Raw genomic sequence first — 23,321 nt, 5'->3', positions numbered from 1 at the left:
GGTGGCCTGTAGGAACTGCAAGATGCCTATGGTTGCTAAGAACACCCTCCAGCTGGCAGCAAGAATCCACAGCCCTTAGCTCTGTAGCTGAAAGGAAATGAATTCTGTCAATAACTTGAGTAAGCGTGGAAGTGGACCCCTCCCCAGCTGAGCCTCCAGATGAGAATTCAGCCCAATCAACACCTTGATTGTCACTTTGTGAGTCCTTGATGAGAAGAACCAGATAAGTGATAGATGTTGCCTGGATTCCCAACCCACAGAGACCGTGAAATAATGAGTGGCTGTTATTTTAAGCTGATAAATTTGTGGTAATTTGTTATGCAGCATAAATAAACTAATATACTTATGTTTCAGAAAGGAAAAAGATACACTTCAAGGATATTGTTGTTATCCAAGAGAGAATTCAAGTCAATGCTGAAGTGGTTGATATTAGAGTTATTATCCTCGCCTCTCTTTTTAGTTAGCTTATTTTATTTTACTTTTGCATAGTCTCTTCTGAAATGAGTCTTAACTGTAAAATCAATTTCAAATAGGCTTCTTAATGTCTCTTTAAAATTTATGTACTTTTATTATTTTAGTAAAATATTTATGTTACATTTTAATGCGTTAGTCACCTATAATAGCATTTGGTTAAGCAATACCATATTCCGGTGTCCAGAGAAGGGTGTCAATGTTCAATTCTGTTTCTCTGCTCCATTTGTCTATATCCTGCCTTGAAGAAACACTCCAATATTGTTGAAATGTGCTGGAAAAGGACATTTAAATTCTAGTTGGTGGTTCTAGCCAATATATTGCTTTGTGATCCTGGGGGTCTTTAGCACGCTGGAACTCATTTCCCCTACCTGTCTAGGTTTCCTTTCTCATTCAGGGTTTTGTTCTCGGTAATATATATAAGTACTTGAAAAGCACAACGGTCAAAATAAGTATGAAGGATTAAGAACCTGAAAAATTATGTAATGATGTATGTGATACCATGTGTGATGCAAATAATAAACTTAAGAAACTAAGTGTAGTATCAGCCTTGGAACCAGTGTGACCCAAGGAATGGAGAGCCCTGGTCCAGAGCATCAGAATACATCTGCCGTGCCCTCTTCTCATCAGACGCAACTTGTTTAGTGTTCTTTCATGGACACATTGTTTTGCACACTCGTGTCCAGTACCATCTGGATTGTCTGGTGTACCTAACATCCTCACATGTTTCAGTTGCATATTTCACTTTCTATATGCCCCTTCCTCACTGTATGATTCTGCTTCCCTGCTACTGTTTTTCAGCGGAAAGACTTCAGGGCCTGAACTAACTCCACACAGCGAGCGTTTGCTTCCTCAACCTCATTGGTGTCTTGTTGGCAACAGTGGCCCCCACAGCAGCCACAATTTGCTCTTTTTGAATGTATCTTTCTACTTTAATTATTAACTTTCTGCTCTACTCATTATGTTATCTATTTAACAAATTCAAAACTATGTCAAATCCTTTGTTTCTTAATAAAATTGGATGCTTTTTCATTTTTTCTCTCATTGGTTAATACATTTTCAACATAAGAAACACACATATCAAGAGCATACCACCAGCCAGGAACTGTACTAAGTGCTGAAAAGTATGCTTTTGCCTACAAGGATTTTACAATATGCTGGGGTGGGTAGAGATGTCAAATATATCTCACCTCCTATATGCCCTCTTCCTCACTGCCCCAGTAACACTGAATTCTGTGTCCCAGGCAGCACATTTCAAGGAAAGGACTACCAGGGAAACTATTCTCTTTACCTTGCATAGAGTACCTCTCACTTTCCTGCAAACTGACTCCATGTAGCCACAGTTGCAGCAAGTTTAGTCCAGTGCATAAGTGGTATGAATAAGGTATCCACAGGGTTCAGTAGGACTCCAGAAGAGGGTATGTGACTCAGAGTGAGTGCTTTTCATGAATATCTGCCTGAGGTTTGCTTGCACGAAGATTTGTAGCACTGTGTAAAGTCTAGGTCAGAGGAAGAAAAATGGACAATTAACCTTGACAAGAGGGGAAGCTCTCACTTTGAAAAGGGAGTGAAAAAGCACAGATGCAGCCATTACTTTAAAAACAAACGTGCAAATAAGCAAAAAGGACCTGGGTTATGCTGAACGTGAGATGGTAGTGGCAGAGTTCCTGTAAGACTGTGCTCATTGCTTGCCTCTTTTTTTTCTTTTTTGAGGAAGATTAGCCCTGAGCTAACATCTGCCGCCAATCCTCCTCTTTTTACTGGGGAAGATTGGCCCTGAGCTAAGATCCATGCCCATCATCCTCTACTTTATATGTGGGATGCCTGTCATTGCTTGATAAGCAGTGGGTAGGTCCACACCCGGGATCTGAACCAGTGAACCCCAGCTGCCACAGCAGAGCCCTCGAACTGAACTGCTATGCCAGCAAGCTGGTCCCTGCTTTCCTCTTTTTGGTTTCTATGTTGAAAGTTTTTTCAGATCTCTTGACTTCTGATTATATAATCCAGGTGTTGGTTCTGAGCCCTTGCCAGGTGAAGCTCTGACTCTATCTGCTGATCGAATGTTCCCAAGAGACTAAAAGCTGTCTGTCTACTCCCTCTGGCTTCCATGAAATACCAGAGTCTTACATTATCATGGCACTTTCTTCCTCTGGATAGACCTTGTTCACATGCGTTTTCTTGACAACTCTTTCAGCCTTCAAAAATGGTTCACTGATACAAAGACAAACATAGACTTTATTGAATATGTCAAAGAGGAGATAGAGAGACAAAAGAGAGTGGAGGAGGGTGGGCGAGGCATGGTGGGTAAAAGTCGTATCTTTTCTCTTTTCTCGAATTTCCTCTTCAGCTGCCCCAGCTGCCTGTTCTTATGGCCCTTTTCCTGCAATGAGTCCAGACCCAATGACTTCTCACCCCTTCATCTAGACTTTACTCTAGAATCTTTAATGATTGTTCCTCTGTCTTTGCAGAATAGCCTCCTCTCTTTTCTGAAGTGTGAGTGCTGGCTTAAATGGGGACTTTGAAGAACACATCTTTCATTCCAAGCTCAAGTTTTAAAATTATCTCAAAGACAATGAATTCTGGTGAAGAGGCCAAATTCAGAGTTACTTTTCAGCCTTGAATATTTACTTACATTCGGGTTTTCTCCAAAGTCTGACACATGAACTGGCTTGTCTTTAAAAGATTATGGAACTGACTTTGTTGAGCCAATATGTCATATATGAAGATGATGTCACTATTTCAACATCTGTGGAACATGGTCTTTGGGCTGTTTCTGTAGTGACTGAAATACATTATCATGGGAAACAGAATAGGTATTATGAAGAATTGAATTGGCATTGTTTAATAGTATCATATCTACTTAAATTTTATAGATATTATAGCACGAATTTAGTGATCACATAATTGAAAAGGACTTTTGCCCTTGTGACGACTAATGGTCATGTTTAGTAGTTTATATGTACACTGCAGTAAGAGAGTCTGGGCTCAAATCTTGAATCCAGAATTGACTGCTGGGTATCCTTAGCAAAAATACTTCCTTTCCATTCCTCAGTTTCCTTACCTTTTAAATTGAAATTCACTGATTATTTCACAGGATATCCTAGGTAGATTCATAACCTAATTTATCTCAAATTCTTCATCAATCAAGAAAGAAGGAATTCCCATTCACTGGGTTTTGACTGGGTTAAGTAAAAGCACGTGTTCGGTGCTCAGGGAAGTGTCTGGAGCACGGGAGATACTTTAGAACTTTTGTGAGTACATTCCTCCCCCAATTTCTTCTCCTCTCCCACTCTGAACCCCTTCTAGTGTGTCTCATTTATGAAGAAAGCTCGAAGTAGATGAGAACTAGACACATTACGTTTTGAACCGTTTTATCAGGCAGCACATAAGCTCTTCAAATGTAATTACTGTTGCTCCATGATGGGCTTGCTGGGCAACTGTGGTTGCACAGAATTACTTATTTGTTTCATTAGATGTTATTTTTTCTTTATTTTCCTCATCTTTAATAAATTGTATCAAGATGCACAGGAAAGGTTTTGTGGACTTCCTTGTTGATCCTGAGGGTTTCAGAGGATTAAATATAAAAGAAAATTGCTATTTTTCCCTTTTCACACAAGAGCCATCCATTCAACCGAGAGAGAGGCAGACATCTCTCCCAGAGCACCTTGGCGTGCAGTGAAATATTGGTATTCGAATTAGAGTCTAATCAGGAGAAGCAGACAAAGTGACGTGTTCCAGCCTTGTCTTTTTTGTAGCCAATTACCCCAGACTCCTAGTGTTCGTGTCTTCCATGCACTGTCTTTAATTAGTGCTTTAATAGCTCGGCTTCAGAGAGCTGGTTAGAAGAGAACTTTCTCAAAGCTGCCAAATGGTCTCAAGCAGGAGGTGATTAAATTTAGTCTCAAGCACTAGGTATCTGCATGCATTCTTTGTATCACAGTGTGCTTTTCAAGATGTGTTCCCAATAACTCCTGACCAGAGGGATGGGATGCTGTCAGTAAATGCATTTGAAAAGGCTACCTAGCATCGTTACCCACTGTCTGTACACTATTGATTTAGACCAATTTTCGTAATAAGGTTATTGACTCTCCATTAAGCACTGGTTTGTATTGGATGGGGAAGAAAAAATATTTGTGCAGAGAATATTGTTTTATTAGCCTGTAACCAGGAAAAAACCCACCACATTGTGCTTCGACTTTTTATTCGGCCTTCATGTTTTAATTGTGGATGGGGCTCACTGGAATATTCATCCGGTTAGAGGTTTAACCCTTGTCATTATATACACTGATTCAATTTCATGCACATTGTGTTGATAGCCAATAATTAAAACAGGAAGAACCTCATTTTAATGCGTCTCATAGGATTTGATGCAGTAACTTCCATAATTCCATGCTAAGAAACACAGCCTCTATGAAAATATGGTGATTTATTCTTCTAAAACTGAGTGGGCTTTATTTTTTATTTCTTTTCATATTTAACATCTCTGAAGTTAGGATTCTTGTTACAATAAATGTGACAAAACCACTTTTGCTTTCATTCTTTTGGAGGACATAAAATAATAGGGCACCTTACCATCAATGGCATCTTATAAAGTATAATACATGGTTTTCTGCTTATTTAATATTTGTCTTTCCATAAAAACACAACTTGTGTTAAAAACTGCATTACTTTTTTGATTTAAGTTATCATACCTAATTTCTTTGAGACCACATGGTTTCCCACCTACTATGTACAAACACAGCACATATTTAATTTAAAAAAATCCTTAAGTGCAGGTGTTATCAATACTCTCAAACCCTCTCATGAAAAGTTCAAATAGTCAACTGGAGATTTTTAAGGATTAATTTAAAATTTAATGCCTGTATAAAACAAATCAGTCACTTGGCCAGAATGAGAGAGGCCTACGAGCTGGGTGATTGCAGGGTGCTCTTGTCAAGTGCTGTCTTCCCTCGGAGCAGTTGTAGGAATGCAGTGTGTGTGCCTTCCTGTTCCTCTGGGCAATGGAAATCAGAAATGAGATTAAGATGAAAGGGAGGAATTAAGCATTGAGGATGGCAGTTTCTTAATGTAAATGACTCTCCTTTTTTTCCAGATTATAAAATTACTGCATGTTCACTTAAAAGAAAACAAGATTTAAAGAAAAACAAGAATATTATGTGTTAATATTTAGATTGTCTCCCGGAAGATAGTTCTATGGAGATATGCACACACAGAAAAAGAATCATACTTCAGTGCTATCTGAAACCAATTTTTTCACTTTAACAATGTTATATTTACATATTATATGAAATTAATATACATAGGTAGTATGTAGGTAGACACAATGGAATGTAATAATTGCAGAGAATTCCATTGTGTGAGTATAAATTAACAATAAAACAAAACAATGGCTAAATTTTATTTTGCATCTAATATGTGCCAGGCACTGTGCTGGATATTTTATGTACCTGAATCCCACAAAAGCCCTATGAAATTCATACTTTGTCTCTTTAACAATCTCAATAATCCTATGATGCGTGAACTGAGGCTTAAAGGGGAGTAAGTGATCTGACCAATGTTACCCAGCTGGTAAGTAGAAGAGCCGAGACACGGATTTAGGCTGCCTGACTTCAGTACTCAGACTCTTGACTTGTCTGCTACACAGCCTGTTCTATCGTTTACATGTTCTACTCTCAGACCGGTCCTACAATGATGGACAATTAAATTGTTCTCAATAGTTTTGCGTATAAATCGTATGGTGTCTACTATCCTTTTATACATTTTTGTGCAGTTAACAATTTGTTTTCTTAGGATAAATTCCTTAGTTTGCTATTGTCCTAACAATAATATTGGGACATTTCCCTGCAGATATGTTGCACTAATTTACATGCTCACTCCAGTAGTTAGAGTGTGCCTGTTACCCTACATCTTCACACTTATTGGGTGTTAACATCCAGCGCTGAGTATTAACATACAGCACTTCTAGGCAGGGTTTGCTGCTTTTAGGCGAGCACCTTGGCCAGAAACAAGAAACCTCATCTTGATCGCCACACTCTTTTCTATGATATTCCAAAAGGATATGTATAGATGCATTTTGGAATGAAAATAAATGATCACTTATTTTTACAGTTGTGCAAATTCTGATGAATCTACAATGCAGAGATTTCTGGCAACAATTGAGTGGGCACATATAGCTACTCATTAGATGTTTTAGAAATAATAGCCAAACAAAATGTTAAAAATTATTTGCAAATCCTTCAATATTATAATGTTCATTTGAAATCTCCAAGACATTCCATACAGTAAGTGGCATTACTTTCATTTAAATTTTACTTTGGACACGGTATTTCAGGCTTAGAGAAAAGTTGTAAGAAAAGTACAAAGAATTCCTACCTTCTCTTCCATCTGATTCTCCAAATGGTAACACTCTCCTTTTACTGCCCCCTCTCCAGGTCTACATTAATATACTATTTTCTTATTTTGGACGAGACATTAAAGATTCTGTTGCAGAATTGTTGCCCTTACATCATACTTTAGTGTTCCTAGGAACAAGGATGTTCTCTGACATAACCATTGTATACTTATCAAATGAGGAAAATACCATGGACAGGATACCGTTAGCTAATCGACAGACCTTATACAGATTTTGCTAGTTGTCTCAATAGCGTCTTTCATAGCCAAATTCCAGATCATCCCTTACATTCAGTTTTCATGTTCCTTTTGTAATCTTTAATCAGACACATAGCTTCAGTCATTTTAAATAGCACAAATAATGACCATCTATTTGTAGAAAACCTTTCAATTTATTGCACTTTTGGCAAGATTATGCAGTAAGGGATATTTTGTTCTTTTCAGTGTATTTCATGAGGTATGAGGTCAATTTGTTCCATTACTGGCGATGTCAACTTTGGCTAAGTTGGTATATGTCTAGTTTGACCATTGAAAAGTTAATATTTTTTCTTAAATAGCAAGTAAATTGCGGGGTAATTGAAATTATCCTTTTACTCCTCAAAATTCACTCTGCAATTTTTACCGTCCATTGATTCTTCTTGCTTTAATTATTATTAGGATAATCATCAAATTGTGATCATAAATTATATTATTCCTTCTATATTTACCAGTTGGTTTTGTACTGTAAGGAAAAGGCTTCCATTCTCTCTACTGCAACTGAAAGCCCTTAAGCCATTTTTATTAATTAATTCATTAATTACATGTGGAATCACAGGTCCTTATTTTAATCAATGAGTTACAATCCTTTATTCTCATTCTTTTAATGATGTGTCATCCGTAGCCACTGGTAACACATTCAGTCTGGTTCCTGCACCCTTTGGACATGTGTCCATCAATCTCCGAGTACTTCTTTACTGTTTGGCATAATATGTTCTAAAATCGCCTTGTATTTTCCTATCCTAGCCAAAATTGGTCATTTCTCCAAGGTTCTTTTGGTGGAGAATGGAATTTAGAAACCAAGATCTGGGCTCTTGGGTGAATCATTTTCATTTGGGTGTAATTGTTTCTAGGCCTTCTAAAAAGCTGACAAATCTCACAAATACATATGTCTAGTCATACAAAGAAACATACATTTAGCTATGTATTTATATGCTTATAAACATATATGATCACAATACTGTTTCTATTACTATATAGATATTGAAAACTATGCACTCATACTAATATCTATAATTCCATTTGAACACAATAAAGTTAATTGTAGAATTCCCCATATCCATATTTGTAACTCTCTTTTCTGACATTGAGGAACCTTGCTCCCAATATCACAATATTTTTACTTATTTGCTTAATCTCAGAATACACAGGGATGTAGTTTTAGAATTGGTAGTCCACGCCTCTGCAAAAAATGTACAGACTGTGTTTTTTAAAACTATATTTACCTTTTCAAACTGAAATAAAATTACTATTTCATGGGACATAGAATATGTACATAGAAGAAAACTTTGAATTACTTGAGGAAGAAATAATTTTACACCATTTTCCCCCCAAATCTACAGTCAGAATGTTATGTAATAAACAGAATTTGTAGAATAAATAAGGTGCTATTTTTCCAACATAAATCTGAGTTTTGTGTGAGAAGGCTAATCTCCATCTTCAGTGTGGAAGGGCTTTCAGATGTAGAGAATCACATTTGAGAGTTATAGGTGGCAGGTGAGGAGATTAATCCTTTTGGGAAGGAGCTTTGCATGGCTCCCTTTCAAATTGCCTCATATGGATGGTTCAGTCTTGGGTCTCAATCTGCCATGAGAGACTTTTACTCCTTTGGGACTAATTAAGTGTGTCTCACATACAAGATTCAGAGGATATCAGAGTAATTTCAGGGGTTTCTTTCTGCACACCATTCTGACAGAAGGGCCAAAATACACTCATATTAATATGGTTCTTTGTGAATGTATGCATGGAGATGTGACTGAAAAGACTATTGCATGCTTGTCCTTCTTTCTATATATTTAAATAGAATCTTTGTTTCTTTAGCTGTAATATCCATCCTATCAACAGACACTTTCAGACTGGTTCTTCAATAGAAAGCCTGGATGGACTCTTTAGTGTGTGGCTAGACAGATTAACTTTTCTCATTTCAGTGAATTTTGTTTATTTCAGTAAGACTCCAAAAGCACAAACCTAAATGTGTTATTTGTGATTTCATCTGTGATGTTCTTCCTTTCATTACATTTCCAATTCCTGCACCAAAAAGAACACATACGTGGGACATATTGAATGGTCAAAATAGAGACTCTAGAGTTCTAATATTATTTTTCATTCTTTTAGTTGCTTATCAGCAGCAACACATATCCCATTCCACAGACTGTTATTTTTACAAACCTCATTTCTAGCTCAAAGAATAGTTTGAACTGTGACTGTTACCCATAAGTAATTTTGAAACATTTGATTCTTTATCTCAGGTATATTAACGCTGTATTGCTGCTGAAATCCATATAGGCAGATTAATATGATCTGTAATCATTGTTGAATAGCTGATTATTTTTTAAAATTTGTGACAGTGTGTTGACATCCCAATTAAACAAAAATTAATGCTCTGCATGATATTGGAGAACAGTATATTGAAAATGGTTGATCAATACTCATTATGCAAGTTTAATGAGGTTTGTCATTTTAACAATCAAGTATCAAAGTTGAAACATAAATCTATATTTTTATGGCTTACTTAAAAGTATTTTTACTTTTAATAATCATCCTCAACTTATTTTTAGTTATCAAGATCAAATTATGCATAAAGCTAGTAAAAGTTGCTTTGAATTCCTAATTGAAAGGATGGTCATAAGTCAGATTAAGAGAGTCGCTCCTAAGAAACCACAGGAAGCTACATCATATCTAAAAAGATAGTTAACATGATGAAAATTGTGGTGCGCTAATGAGATGGTTCGGATTCTTTAGCTGAAGTTACGGTTGTGTGGAGAAAGAGACACCTAACACCATCCTTCAGCCTTGTTTGGAGATAGCATAAGAGAAACCTCATGGTTAGGGAATCTGGGACACTGGTATCAATGGCAAGATCATGTTGTGTTATTGTTATGTTATGTATAGATGTCCCAGCAACCTATATCTATATTTATATATACAGGTATTTAATGAGCAATTTCACTTCTTGAATTTTATCTAATTATGGAATAGCACAGATAGAGAAGAATATATTACAGAAATGCTCATTCAGGAATTTAATATCATAGTGATATTCTACAAAAAGAATGCCCAGTAAATAAATACTACATTTGCACATAGTGGAGATGTATGTAAGTGGTATGATAGCTTTCAAAGAAAGGCTGGCTTTTTAAAAATATGAGATAGATTTCTATGAGCTGAGCAGATGATCTCATGGCATATGGAGTGAGGAATGTAGTTTATAATGGGATGTTATAATTCAATATATGTAAAATCACACGTACATACTCATAAGTACCGCACACACGTACACAATCATTCTGGTAGCAAGAAATTTCAATCCTTAGCCAGACTTCTCTCTGGTGAAACGTGAGCTTAGAGATCTGTTTTATTTTCTGTGTACATTTCTGGTAAAATCAAACTCAGTCATGCTAGCAATTTGCCCCTTTGTGCTCTTTCAAATCTGATTTCTCTAGTCTACCTTCTCTCATGTGTCATACATTCCATTCTCTTCACACCTTTCCATCTTCATATTCAGATGATGACATCATTTCTCTGAGAAACCTGGAGTGACCAGAGATGTAACTTCCTTGCTTCTTTATAGGGCTTCTTCCCACACCTGTGCCCTAGAGTCCATGCCTTTGAATCTATTTAAGAACGTCAGTCTAGCAATTCTCCCCTCATTCTCATGCATTATAATTTTTTTCTAGTTTGTCCCAAAATGCAACATACAAATATACTGTAATTTTCTTCCAACATGAAAAGTATTCTCTCCCTGAACATTTTTCTCTGATTATCCCCTCTCCCACTTTATTTATTTACTTTTTTGCCTTGCTTAATGGCAGAATTCCTTGAAGTTGAAGTCTATATTTTCTGTCTCCTATGACTGCCCCCGTTCTCTCTTGAATTCTCTTTAGTTTGGGCTTTTCCTCCATCTCTCCTCCACTAAAACTCTTCTTGCCAAAGACATTGTTGATTAAATTCAAGTTTTTAGTTCTCAGTGCTCATTTCACTTGACCTACTAGCAGCGTTTGGCTCAGTTGATCAACCCATCCTCCTTTGAAATGCTTTCTGCATTTGGTTTTGAGAAAACTAAGCTCTGATTTTCTCCCTAATGCACTGACCCTCCCTACTAAATACATTTTAGTGATGTTTTCTCAACTCCCTTGCTTGTTAACACTCCACTGGGAATCTCATTCAGCTTCTTGCCTTTAAACATTATCTGTATGTTAATGATTTCCAAATTGATACCTCTGGAGCAAACCTCTCCCTTGAGCTACAGACTCAATCTATACTTGGCATCTTTCCTGGGATGGTTAGAAGGTAGCTCATATAAAATACGTCCAAAAGTGAAATCTTGATATCTCCTCAACCAAATTCACTCTTCCAGAGCTTCCCTATCTCAGTAGGCAATGCAATCTTTTTTGTTTTTTGTTTATTTTAGGTTTTCGAGCCAAAAAACCTTGGTTTCTTCCTTGACTCTCCATTTTATTTCGTATCTCATCAACAGTCAGTTTTGCTAATTTCAAGATAAATCCAGCATCTGACCATTTTTCACAGCTTTCCTCACCATTCTGCTATAAGCCTCCATCACCTCTTGTTTTGGTTACTGCAGTGACCTTCTACCTGGTTTCTATGCTTTCACCCATCTGCCCTTAGTCCATTCTCAATGTGGCAGGCAGAGTAGCAATTTACAGGATACAACATGATATTTTGATATACACTGTGAGATGATTACCACAATTAAGCTAATTAATGTATCCCTCATCTCACATAGTTATTTGTGTGTGGGTGATAAGAACATTTATAATCTACTCACCTAGTAAATTTCAAGTATACAAAATAATGTTATTAACTTTAGTCACCATGCTCTATATTAGATCTCCAGAATTTATTCATCCTTTGTAACTGAGACTTTCTACCCTTTTACTGACATCTCCCCATTTCTCCCACCCTCAATCTCCTGGCAGCCACCATTCTACTCTGCTTCTATGAGTGTGACTTTTTTTGATTCTGTGTATAAGTGAAATCATGCAGTATTTGTCTTTCTGTGTCTGGCTTATTTCACTTAGCATAATGTCCTCCAGGTTCATGCAAGTTATTGTGGATAGAATTTCTGATTGTCTTATGGCTGAATAAAAGTCCATTATATATATATATATATGTGTGTGTGTGTGTGTGTGTATGTATGTGTGTTTATCACATTTTCTTTATTCATTCATCTGTCAATGGACACTTAAGCTTTTTGCATATCTTGGCTATTGTGAATAATGCTGGAATGAACATGGATATAGTGATATCGCCTTAAGATCCTTATTTCATTCCCTTTGGATATGTATTCAGAAAAGGAATTACCGAATTATATGTTCTATTTTTAAATTTTCTACGGAACCTCCATACTTTTCTCCGTAATGGCTCTACCACTTTTCATCCCATCCAACAGTGTACAAGGCCTCCCTTTTCTCCACACCCTTGCCATACCCTTACCTCTCGTCTTTCTAATAACAACCAGTCTAAAAGACATGAGGGGGGCCAGCCCAGTGGCGCAGCAATCAACTTCGCACATTCCATTTTGGCAGCCTGTCGTTCACCAGTTCGGATCCTGAGTGTGGGCCTATGCACTGCTTGTCAAACCATGCTGTGGCAGGTGTCCCACATATAAAGTAGAGGAAGATGGGCATAGATGTTAGCTCAGGGCTAATTTTCCTCAAAAAATGAGTAAAAAGTAAATAAAATAAAAGGTAAGACATGTTATATCATTGTGGTTTTGAATTGCATTTCTCTGATGATCAGTGATGGTGAATATTTTATTATAGACCATTTGTATGTCTTATTTTGATAAATATCTATTCATGTCCTTTGCCCATTTTTGAATCGAGTTATTTGTTTTCTTGCTGTTGGATTGTTTGAGTTCCTTATATATTTTGCATATTAACCCCTTATCAGACGTATAGTTTGCAAATATGTTCTCCCATAACGTAGGTCGTGTCTTCATTGTCTCTTCACTCCATTTATTGTTTCCTTTGCTGTTCAGAAGCTTTTTAGTTCATGCAATCCCATTTGTCTATTTCCGTTTTTATTGCCTGCGCCTTTGGGGTCATATCCAGAAAATCATTACCCAGACTAATGTCAAGAAACTTTTTCCTTATGTTTTCTTCTCATAGTCTTAAAATTTCAAGTCTTACATGAAGTCCTTAATCCATTTTGAGTTTATTTTTGTATATGCTGTGAGATAAGTCTCAAATTTCATTCTTTAACATGTGGTTATCCAGTTTTCCCAACACCATTTATTGAAGAGACTGTCCTTACTCCATTGAATGTTCTTGGCACAGTTGTCAAAGATCAATTGACTGTAAATATGTGGATTTATTTCAGGGTTCCCTATTCTGTCCCATTGGTCTGTATGTCTGTTTTTCTGCCAGTATCATGTTGTTTGGAATACTATAACTTTGTAGTATATTTTGAAACCAGGTAGTGTCATGCCTCCAACTTTATTCTTTTTGCTCAAGATTGCTACGGTTATTTGGAATCTTTTGCAGTTCAACAATAATTTTAGGTTACTTCCATTTCTTGGATGTTGCAAATAATGCTCCAATAAACACGAGAGTACAGATATCTTTTGAAGATAATAGTTTCATTTCCTTTGGATATATACCCAGGAATGGTATTGCTGAATTATATGCTAGTTCAATTTTTAATCTTTTGAGGAACCACCATACTGTTTTCCATAATGGTTGCACCAATTTATATTCCCACCAATAGTGGGAAACAAGGTTCCCTTTTCTCCACATCCTCATAGCCAACATAGCCATCGTTTGTTATATCTTGCCTTTTCAATGATACATCCTAACAGGTGTGAGGTGATATCTCATTGTGGTTTTGATTGGCATTTCCTCAATGATTAGCAGTATTGAGCATCTTTCCATATACCTGTTGGCCTTTCATGCCTTCTTAGGAAAAAATGTCTATTCATGTCTTTTGTCCATTTTTTAATTGGATTATTTTGGGGGTTTTGCTATTGAGTTTTGTGAGTTTCATGTATATTTTGGATATTAACCCCTTATCAGATATGCAGTTTGTAAATATTTTCTCCCATTCCATAAATTGCCTTTTCAGTTGTTGATGGTTTTCTTTGCTGAGAGGATTTACTTTTAGATGATTCATTGTCCATGTTTCTATTCTGAATGTTACTGGGTTAAAAATCAAGTTAAGTCACCTGAAGGTGACTTTCACATGTGGACTGAAGTAGTGATACACATTTTACTGTTTCATTTACAAAATAGGTCCTGCCTTCCTCACTGATCTTCCGTGGCCATTTACCATCTGTCAAAGAAGCATATGTAAGTGTGTATCCCCTCTGGCTTCTCAGTTCTTTTCCCTTGGTTGGTTTGCAAGTGTTTGTACCAACCAGCAGCTCTCTCTTTTAATTGTTATAATTATAGGTTTCTTAACTTCTCTCCTCTTCCCTCTCTTCCTTCTGCTGCTGCTGTTGCTGTTCTTTTGTTTTTCAGTTCTAAGCTTGATATTGACTTGTTAACTTCCACAAGAATTCCTTTCATGGTTTTCATTAAAATTTCACTTAATATATTTATAAAATTTGTGAGAATTGATGTCTTTGTGGTATTGAATTTTCCTGTCCAAGAACAGGTGATAACTGCTCCCTTTGTTTACTCTTTCTTAAAGTTGTTTAGCAAAGCTTTATAGCTTTCTGTTTAGATATCTTGCATAACTTTTTGCTAGATTTATGCCCAGATGTTTTCCAGTTTGTTGTTTTAATAGTTGAAACTGGTAACTTCAAATGGTGACTTAAAAAATATAAATGGTTCATTTGCTTTCAGGCAGAATGAACTGCTTTGTGACAAGACTGCATTTCTACGCAGAAAATTTTGAGGAGGGAGAAAAATTTAACAGCATAAATTTAAAGGCTTCGGAGAGCTGTTGGCTATGATAGGATCATTTGCTGACCTGGCACGGGCTAGAGCCTCAGAATCTAGGTTTGAACAAAGCTGAGGTCTTCTATTTTAGGACAGGAATCATTAGAGCTTTTGGCCAAAATCAGAGATGTGAGGATTTTCAAACACAAGGCTAGTTACAGGCTCAATACACTTACTAAATTCAGAAGCTTCCCATGGAAGGCTACAGAATTCAACCAAACTTCTATGAAACAGATTAAAATCTCCTGCAGTAATGTGGTATTTAGGAATAAAAGACCTACTATGGGGAGGGTTTGAGAACACTGTGAAGAATCAAAATCCTTTTTTTCAGCTTTATTGGGGTATAATTGGCAAATCAAAATTGTGTGTATTTAAGGTGTTCAACTTGATGTTTTGATGTGTGTATACATTGTGAAATGATGGCCACAATCAAGCTAATTAATATTTGCATCACCTAACATAATTACTTTTTTTGTGTGTGTGGTGAGAACATTTAAGATTTACTGTCTTTGTGAGCTTCAAGTATACAAGGCAGTGTTATTAACTATAGTCACTATACTGTATGTTACAGCTCCAGAACATACTCATCCTGCATAGCTGAATGTCTGTACCCTTTGACTAACATCTTGGTGCCTTGACAGTGACAAAGTGCAACAGCATCTTCCCTGAGGGTGTGTCTTTCTCTGGGCTCAGGGAGAGGCTGAGGTCCAGGCAGTTCCTTGGCTGAGGGCCTCTGCTGAGGCAGAAGAAGCCACAGAGCTTTGGAGTGATCATTGAAAAACTGGAGGCTTGAGCAACATCACACATATAGCCAGTCTCTACCTCAGAGCTTTATTAAATGGTAAAGAAGCTTAGAGCAGAGGCTGGAGAGATCTGTAAATCTGAGTGCATTTCCTGCAGCCCCCAGTGGTGAAGAGACAAAGGACCGTTAGATTTCCATTGAGAATTCTAGAGTCATTTTCTTAGAACAGGGGTGAGACAAAGGTACACTGTTCTTAACACTGCACACCGACCTCAGCCCACCCTAGTCTGTGAGAGGACTAAGGTGTTCAACTCTCTGCTGTCTCTGCATAAAAGAGGAAGGTATCATCTTTTATTAAATATATATGTATGCGTATATTATTTTCCTGACTGTCTTAGCTGAGGCTGCTATAATAAAAAGGCCATAGACTGAGTGGCTTATGAACAACAAAGTTTCTCCCAGTTCTAGAGGCTGGAAGTCCAATATCAAGGGCTGGCAGATTGGGTGTCTGGTTAGGGCCGGCTTCCCGGTTCATAGGTGCCATCTTTTCACTGTGTCCTGACATGGTGGAAGTGAGGAGAAGCTCTCTGGAGTCTCTTTTATAAGGACACTAAGACCATTCATGAGGGCTCTACCATCATGACCTAATCCCCTCCCAGAGGCCCTGCTTCATAAATCCATCACTTTAGGGATTAGGTTTCAACATGTGAATTTTGGGGGGACACAAACATTCACTCTATAGCACCTACATTAAATAAAAAATTCCTTGGAATATGAAATGAGAGAATCATGTGGCCAAAAGCTAAGAGAAAATAACAGATGACAGATATAAACCTACGGGAGATGTAGATGTGAAAATTAGCAGACAGGAATTTTAAAATAACTGTGATCTCTGTGTTGAAGAAAATAGACGAAGGTTCCTGGTAGCTGACAATAAAGCGGAATGTCTAGTTCACATCTTTCCATATTTCCTCTAGAAACAATATAGAAGAACAATAGGTAAAAATAAAATAAAACTATACAAGAATTCCAACATCAACATAATTTGAAGGCAGAAAATGCCCGAACTTCTAGACAACTCTATTTTATACAAAAAAGTAATAATAAACCCACCAAATTCCAGCAAGCATTCTCTCATACTTCCACCCCAACCCACCAAGAGAAATCTGTTGGGAAGAGAGAAGGAGCTAGGAATGGACCTAAGGTTTATCTAAAACCACCATCAGAAAGAGCAAGTGCACCCTGAGTCTGAAGATACTAAAATAAGTGCCCGGGTAGATGAGAACATGTTCTACAGGGAAGGGAGTTGAAAGGACGTCCTGTGAAGTGGCAAGCATGGAAATGAATCATTTCTGGGGGAGAAGCACAAAGGAAAAGGAGAAGCACAAAGGAAAAACAGAAGCATCCTTTGACAGTTGAGTAACGAGCACACACAAGCCCTTCCTCCACTTTCAAAGAATAAAAAAAAAAAAAAACCACTAAATGTCTAGACATTGCTATACTGCCAGAATGAAGGAAAAAAGCTTAAAATGCAAGAATTTAGGGAACTGTCTACCCATAAGCACTTTTGGAGGAATCTTGCTCAAGATGAGCTTCATGCAACCAAGCAATGAATGGAAACATGCCAGCAAAAGGACAGATAATGGCCACTTTAGTAAATAAATATCACAACTAAAACAGAAGTGGTGTCAAAGGTAGAAGACTGAGATGCAAGTGCTATATTTGTGGCAAAGTAGTAACAACTCAACTAAAAAATGTAAGAGGGAGAATAGGAACCCAGAGCAGCTCCTTGTTATTTAGTCAATCATTGGGAGTTAAAGGACACCATTTTAAAAAAGGTTGACACACCAGGCATTAAACGATTAAATGAGAGAACGAGCATTAAGGACATTAAAAATGGTGTGAGTACAAATGTAATGACTAGAACAAAAATAGAATCTTTCTAAATATCCCACATCTTTTAAGAATTAAATCAGCTCTAGGATAATTTTCTTATTTGTATTGTTCTATTCTTAGTTTCAATTATATTTGATGCCATTTCTCTGCTATTATTTTCAACTGTTGTGTCTCCATATCTCTAATTTCTAGTCATGTGATCCATTTCCTTGAGCAAAAAACCAGGCTTAAAATTTTCCCATATTAAAAGAAATAGAGGAGATCTTTATTTTTTGCAATTGCTCTATTTTCCTTGGTTAGTTTCGAGACTATATTTGCTAGGAAGTACCTGAGGCTATGAGATGAGTTAAAAGGTCTTTGTGAGCCCACAGCATTGTAGCCTTTCAAGAGACACTTCTGTGGTAGGTAGGAACTTAATCTCCAGATTAGACTGTCTCAGTTTCAATCCTGCCACCAGCACTGCAGGATGGTTGATGTTAGGCAATTGTGCTTTGTGATTCTATTTTCTCATCTTAAAAAAAGAGACCTACATTATCACAACCACAAAAAAAACCTATATAATCACTATTATTGTTTTTATTATGACATTTATCCCACTGTATTGTTAGAAGAGTTTACTTTTTATATGTATCTTTAGATTAAGTCCTTTGAAGGACATTTCTGTGTCATGTTCGTCTTTGTATTTTCATAAAGGAACAAAGATTCTGGCATATAGAAATATATAAATATTTTTGGAATAAATTATTTTATGATTTGCATTGACCATTCATGGGTGAAATTGTGTCCTTGTATTCATGTATTATGGGAGATCACATATATCTTTTGGTTTTGCTTCTTCTCAAAATATTACCTTACCCTATCTACATATTAACAAGATTTATATGTATAAGTGGATGGAGCTCATGATGGTAAATATTGTTTTGAACCTGCTTCATATAACATTAAAAATTATTCTACATTGTCATAATTAGTTAAAAATATAGCATCTTAATTACTGATGCTTTTTAATTTGTGTCGTATGAAATATCCCTGAGCTATACTTTTAGTAAATGTGTTATTGCTCAAAGTCTTTGTTTTTCAGATTTTATGTTGATATTTCATCTCCAATATGTTGCAAAATGATACCCAAACTGAATAGATGAATGTCAAACTTCTGGTTTTATTTTAAAAAGATCTTTAATGTTTTAAAACTACATTCATAAGTCAATCGATTTTTCTTTATTTTAGTCAGATTTTCATGGAACACTTTTTTCTACATTGTGACTGGTGTGTTTTTTATCCACCTCGCTCTGCACACAATAATTTCCTCATCACTTTATGCTTATTTGAACTTTAGAAACACAATTAACATCCATATATTTTTTCTTCACATTCAATTGTTTGTAATTCAGCAATGTAAAACAAGTCCTAATACCCAGACTTTTCTTAAAAATCATATTTCCTGCAAAAATGTGACAGGACTTGGATTTAACTAAAAGAAACACTGCTATTAGAAAGATTGAGATAGAAATATTTGATCTAAGACACAACATATACTCTAAGTTGATATTCCTGGGCAACAGAATATAAAAAAATCCTCAGTCATAGGATTCAGAATGTAAACAACCCATGGATATTTAATGAAAACTGTTACTTTAAACACAATAGGAAAAAAAGAGCTACACTAAATTGAGAGATGGTGCAAATCAAAGAGGTTAAGATTTGTGAAGTGAAATACAATTTTTAGAAAATGCAATCAGAAAAATGAAATTTAAATATTTTAAAGGAAATATAACACCATAAAAATGATGAAATAAGTGTGGAAAGACGCAGTTAAATGATCTGATCTTTGCAGTATGCATAAAAAATTTTAGCTTTTATTATCAAAATAGCATTTGTGAAACAGGAGTACTAGAGGATGACATGAAGAAAATGGAGCTGAGTTATTTATCCTGTACGGGTGGGAAATAGCAAATAATGTTTCATTCTTGCTGTTCCTAATTAGAGTAATTTATGTTCAACTACATTGTTTAAGGCCTTAAAATTAACCCTCAGGGGTCTTTGTACCTATATATTTCAAATCACTAGAGAAAAATAAGAACAAATATAAAATCATGAAACAAAAGAGAAAAGGCAACATACGGAAAGAAAATTTCAACAAGCCTCTTACTGCTTCGCTTTGCAGTTTAGGATTCTCTGATCCAGGCATCACTGTAACAGTTTCAAAAGTCAGAATCAGAGATACAAACTAAGCAAGTAGCCTTTTAGCTGTGGGTGCATCCGATTCTACTATGTGTCAAAAACATTAGTCTAGGAAGACCACAATGGTAATACAGCTGGGCAAAGCACTAAACTATTGCCAAATTCATAAAATTCATTTTTATTTTTTGTTAAAATATATTTTAGTTGAAATGCACATACAGTAAATGCACCAGTAGTAACTAGCATCCAGATCAGGAATTACAACATTGCCAGCATCACTGAAAGTGCCCCTGAGCCCACTGTCAGTCATGTGGCTAGTATACCTACTTGCATCACTATCAATTCTGTTTTTCTGTTTCTGAATTTTATGTAAATGGAAGCACACAGTATGTATTCTTTTGAGTCTGGCTCTTTTTCCCTTAGTATTATGTTTGTGAGATCTATCTATGCTATTGCATGTACCAATCATTCTTTTATTCTCATTGATTTATTGATTTACAGTATTGCATTGCATGAACATATCACAAATACCTAGCATATTTGAGTGTTTCCAGCTTTGGATGATAATTACTAGTCTCTCCCCTTCCCATATATATCACATACACAAATATCTGGTGGTTTTATATGTAGGAGTAGAACAGCTGAGTCATAGTGTGTGTTAATATTAAGCAGGTATTGCTTAGCAGGTTTTCAAAAAATGATTGAGTTAGGTGAAAACATATGAAATTTGTGATATTTCACCATTTTGGGGCTGTAAAAATGTCATTACATGAGAGTCCAAATTGCTCCACATCTTCAGCCACACTTGATATTTTTGTTCTTTTTAATTTTAACCTTTCTGATGATATGTAATGACATATTGATGTGGGTTTAATTTTTCCCAGTAATTAATGAGATTGAGGAAGTTTTCATATGTTCACTGGCCAATTCGAGTTCCTCTTTCCAATTTTCATTGTATTTTCCTGTTGTGCTTGGCAAGAATAATGGTCAGCTACAAGCAACTCCATCAAAGCTGGAAGTGGAAGTCTGCAATATTTGGATTTGAAGCATCACTCTAATTGACCCTTATAGTACTTTTCCTACTAAAGAATTTCTTGCCAGTGTTGTTTTATTTTTTCCTTAAAACTTATCAATTAAGCCTCTTTTCCACATAATGGCCATCCATGGAAGGTCATAACAGATAGTAAAGTAATCAGTGTATAACTGTTTGATTTATTCTTTCTTCTGCCATTAAATTTCTATCTCTTAAAAACAAAAACAATAACAAAAAAACAAAATCATTTATTTTTAATGATTTCAAAGAACAGCCGTAACAACACTAGTGGATATAAAGAGGGAAATAAGATATTAAAATAAATTATAAAATTGAACAGCTTAACAATTTGTCACTGCACACCATGCTGCTCAGAACAACTAGATCTCAGAAAACGAGCATAAGGCTAACTGAATCGCTTTGTGACGTTAATCAAATATTTCTAAGAAATCAAATCAAATGATTCAGGTAAGGTCTTTTAGGATATGTTACATATTTTAAAATGTTAGCACTTGAAATCTTGAGGAAATACTGTGAAATATTTGATGGGAAGTTTATATTTATGGGAAAATGTCCTACACCATATTTGAGAGACAGTGTATTCAATTTAGAGGCTATCTGAGGAGGATTATTGGTATTATTATAATACGAAAAGAAATTCATTATACTGTGTGTTATTCCACAGGGAAATGTATGGCTTGAGACTACAAAACAACATTATTGATAGTATTGCAACATTTAAAATATATTTGTCAAAATAAATTTTTTAGTTTTTGTTATTTTGACAAATATATATATATATTTTGGTGATGAAGATTGGCCCTGAGCGAATACCTATTGCCAATCTTTCTCTTTTTGCTCGAGGAAGATTGTTGCCGACCTAACATCTGTGGCAATCTTCCTCTATTTTGTATGTGGGATGCCGCTGCACTATGGCTTGTTGAGTAGCACATAGGTCCCTTCCCAGGATCCAAACTAGCTAACCTCAGGCCACCGAAGTGGAGAGCATGAAGTTAACCACTACACCACCAGGCTGGCTCTGAAAAATGTAATTTTTATATGTGTATGGTAAAATGTATATGATAAAATGATAAAATTCTGTTTCAGCATTTTTATACATACCTGGGATTTCCTATTTACATGTAGAAAAAAATCAGGGGCGGGCTCCGTTGCCGAGTGGTTAAGTTTGCGCGCTCCTCTGCGGCGGCCCAGGGTTCGGATCCTGGATGCGGACATGGTACCGCTTGTCAGGCCGTGTTGAGGCGGCGTGCCACATCCCGCAACTGGAAGGACCTGCAGCTAGGATATACAACTATGTACGGGGGGGTTTGGGGAAGATAAAGCAGAAAAAAAAAAAAGAAGATTGGCAACAGTTGTTAGCTCAGCTGCCAATCTTTAAAAAAAAGTTAAATTAAAAAAAATCAATTTATGTAATTTTTATCTATCACTAGCATTTAATTTTCTCTACTAGAAATGTATTTACCCATAAAATAAATGCTTTCTTATTATTTTGCTGAACTTGACATCAGTTTTGAATTGATGTCTTCACTTAACTAACCTAATCTTCAGCTGTGATATATTATGATGATTTAATTATGAATCTATGTGATATTTAGAGAAGGAATTAACGAATTATGTTGAAATTGATGCCATGATTTGTTTCCCAAAACACATTAGTATTATATAAATTAGGGGGCAATGGTCACTCTGGAAAAGACAAGAAAGTGGAGATGAGAAGAAAAAGTCCCTCCATCATATATTCTTGACCTGTATTATCTCATTTAATCCTTAAAACAGCATTGTACCAAAAAAAAGTTATATCCATACGCAAATTATAAGTTTCAGAATGGTTAATTTTACGTAACTATAAAGTAGTAGAACCAGAGGAGAAACTTATATCTGTTTGTCTCTTTTCTTGATAGTGAATTGTTTCACAGTAAAATCTTAGAATATTGGTACAGAAAAGGAAGAAAATTATGTTTTTCTTGAAACCCTCAAAACCCTTTACAGTATCTACTTCAATATTAGCAAATAGTAACATAAAAATTTTTAAAGTCAAAAGTACTCAACATAATTAACCCTGGAGTTTACTTCAATGATATCTTTGGCAACCCCTAAAATAAATGGAGAGCGAATGTTGTATCAAAAAACACTTGTTTTCTGAGCTAGATTAAAGGATTTTGATTTTAGAATTCTTAAATATTTTGAAAGACCGAATGTCTAGTTTGGGTGAGAACTTAAATCATCTGAATTCTGAAGTCTAAGTTCAGCCAACAGTGTCCGTCTCTTATTGGATACGTTCTTGGAATATTCACCATTATACATTAGAGGTTAGTGCTGGGTTTGAATAAAAAGCAATCAAACGGCAATTCCAAAGAAAAATAAATAAAATTTAGAGTGCTAATCTAGAATCTGATCCTTCGAACTGTAAGTAGATCTTTTGCTAGATAAA

Source organism: Equus quagga, chromosome 9 (assembly GCF_021613505.1).
Source record: "Equus quagga isolate Etosha38 chromosome 9, UCLA_HA_Equagga_1.0, whole genome shotgun sequence".
In the NCBI taxonomy this organism is placed as follows: Eukaryota; Metazoa; Chordata; class Mammalia; order Perissodactyla; family Equidae; genus Equus; species Equus quagga.
Note: the sequence above shows the minus strand (reverse complement) of the source record.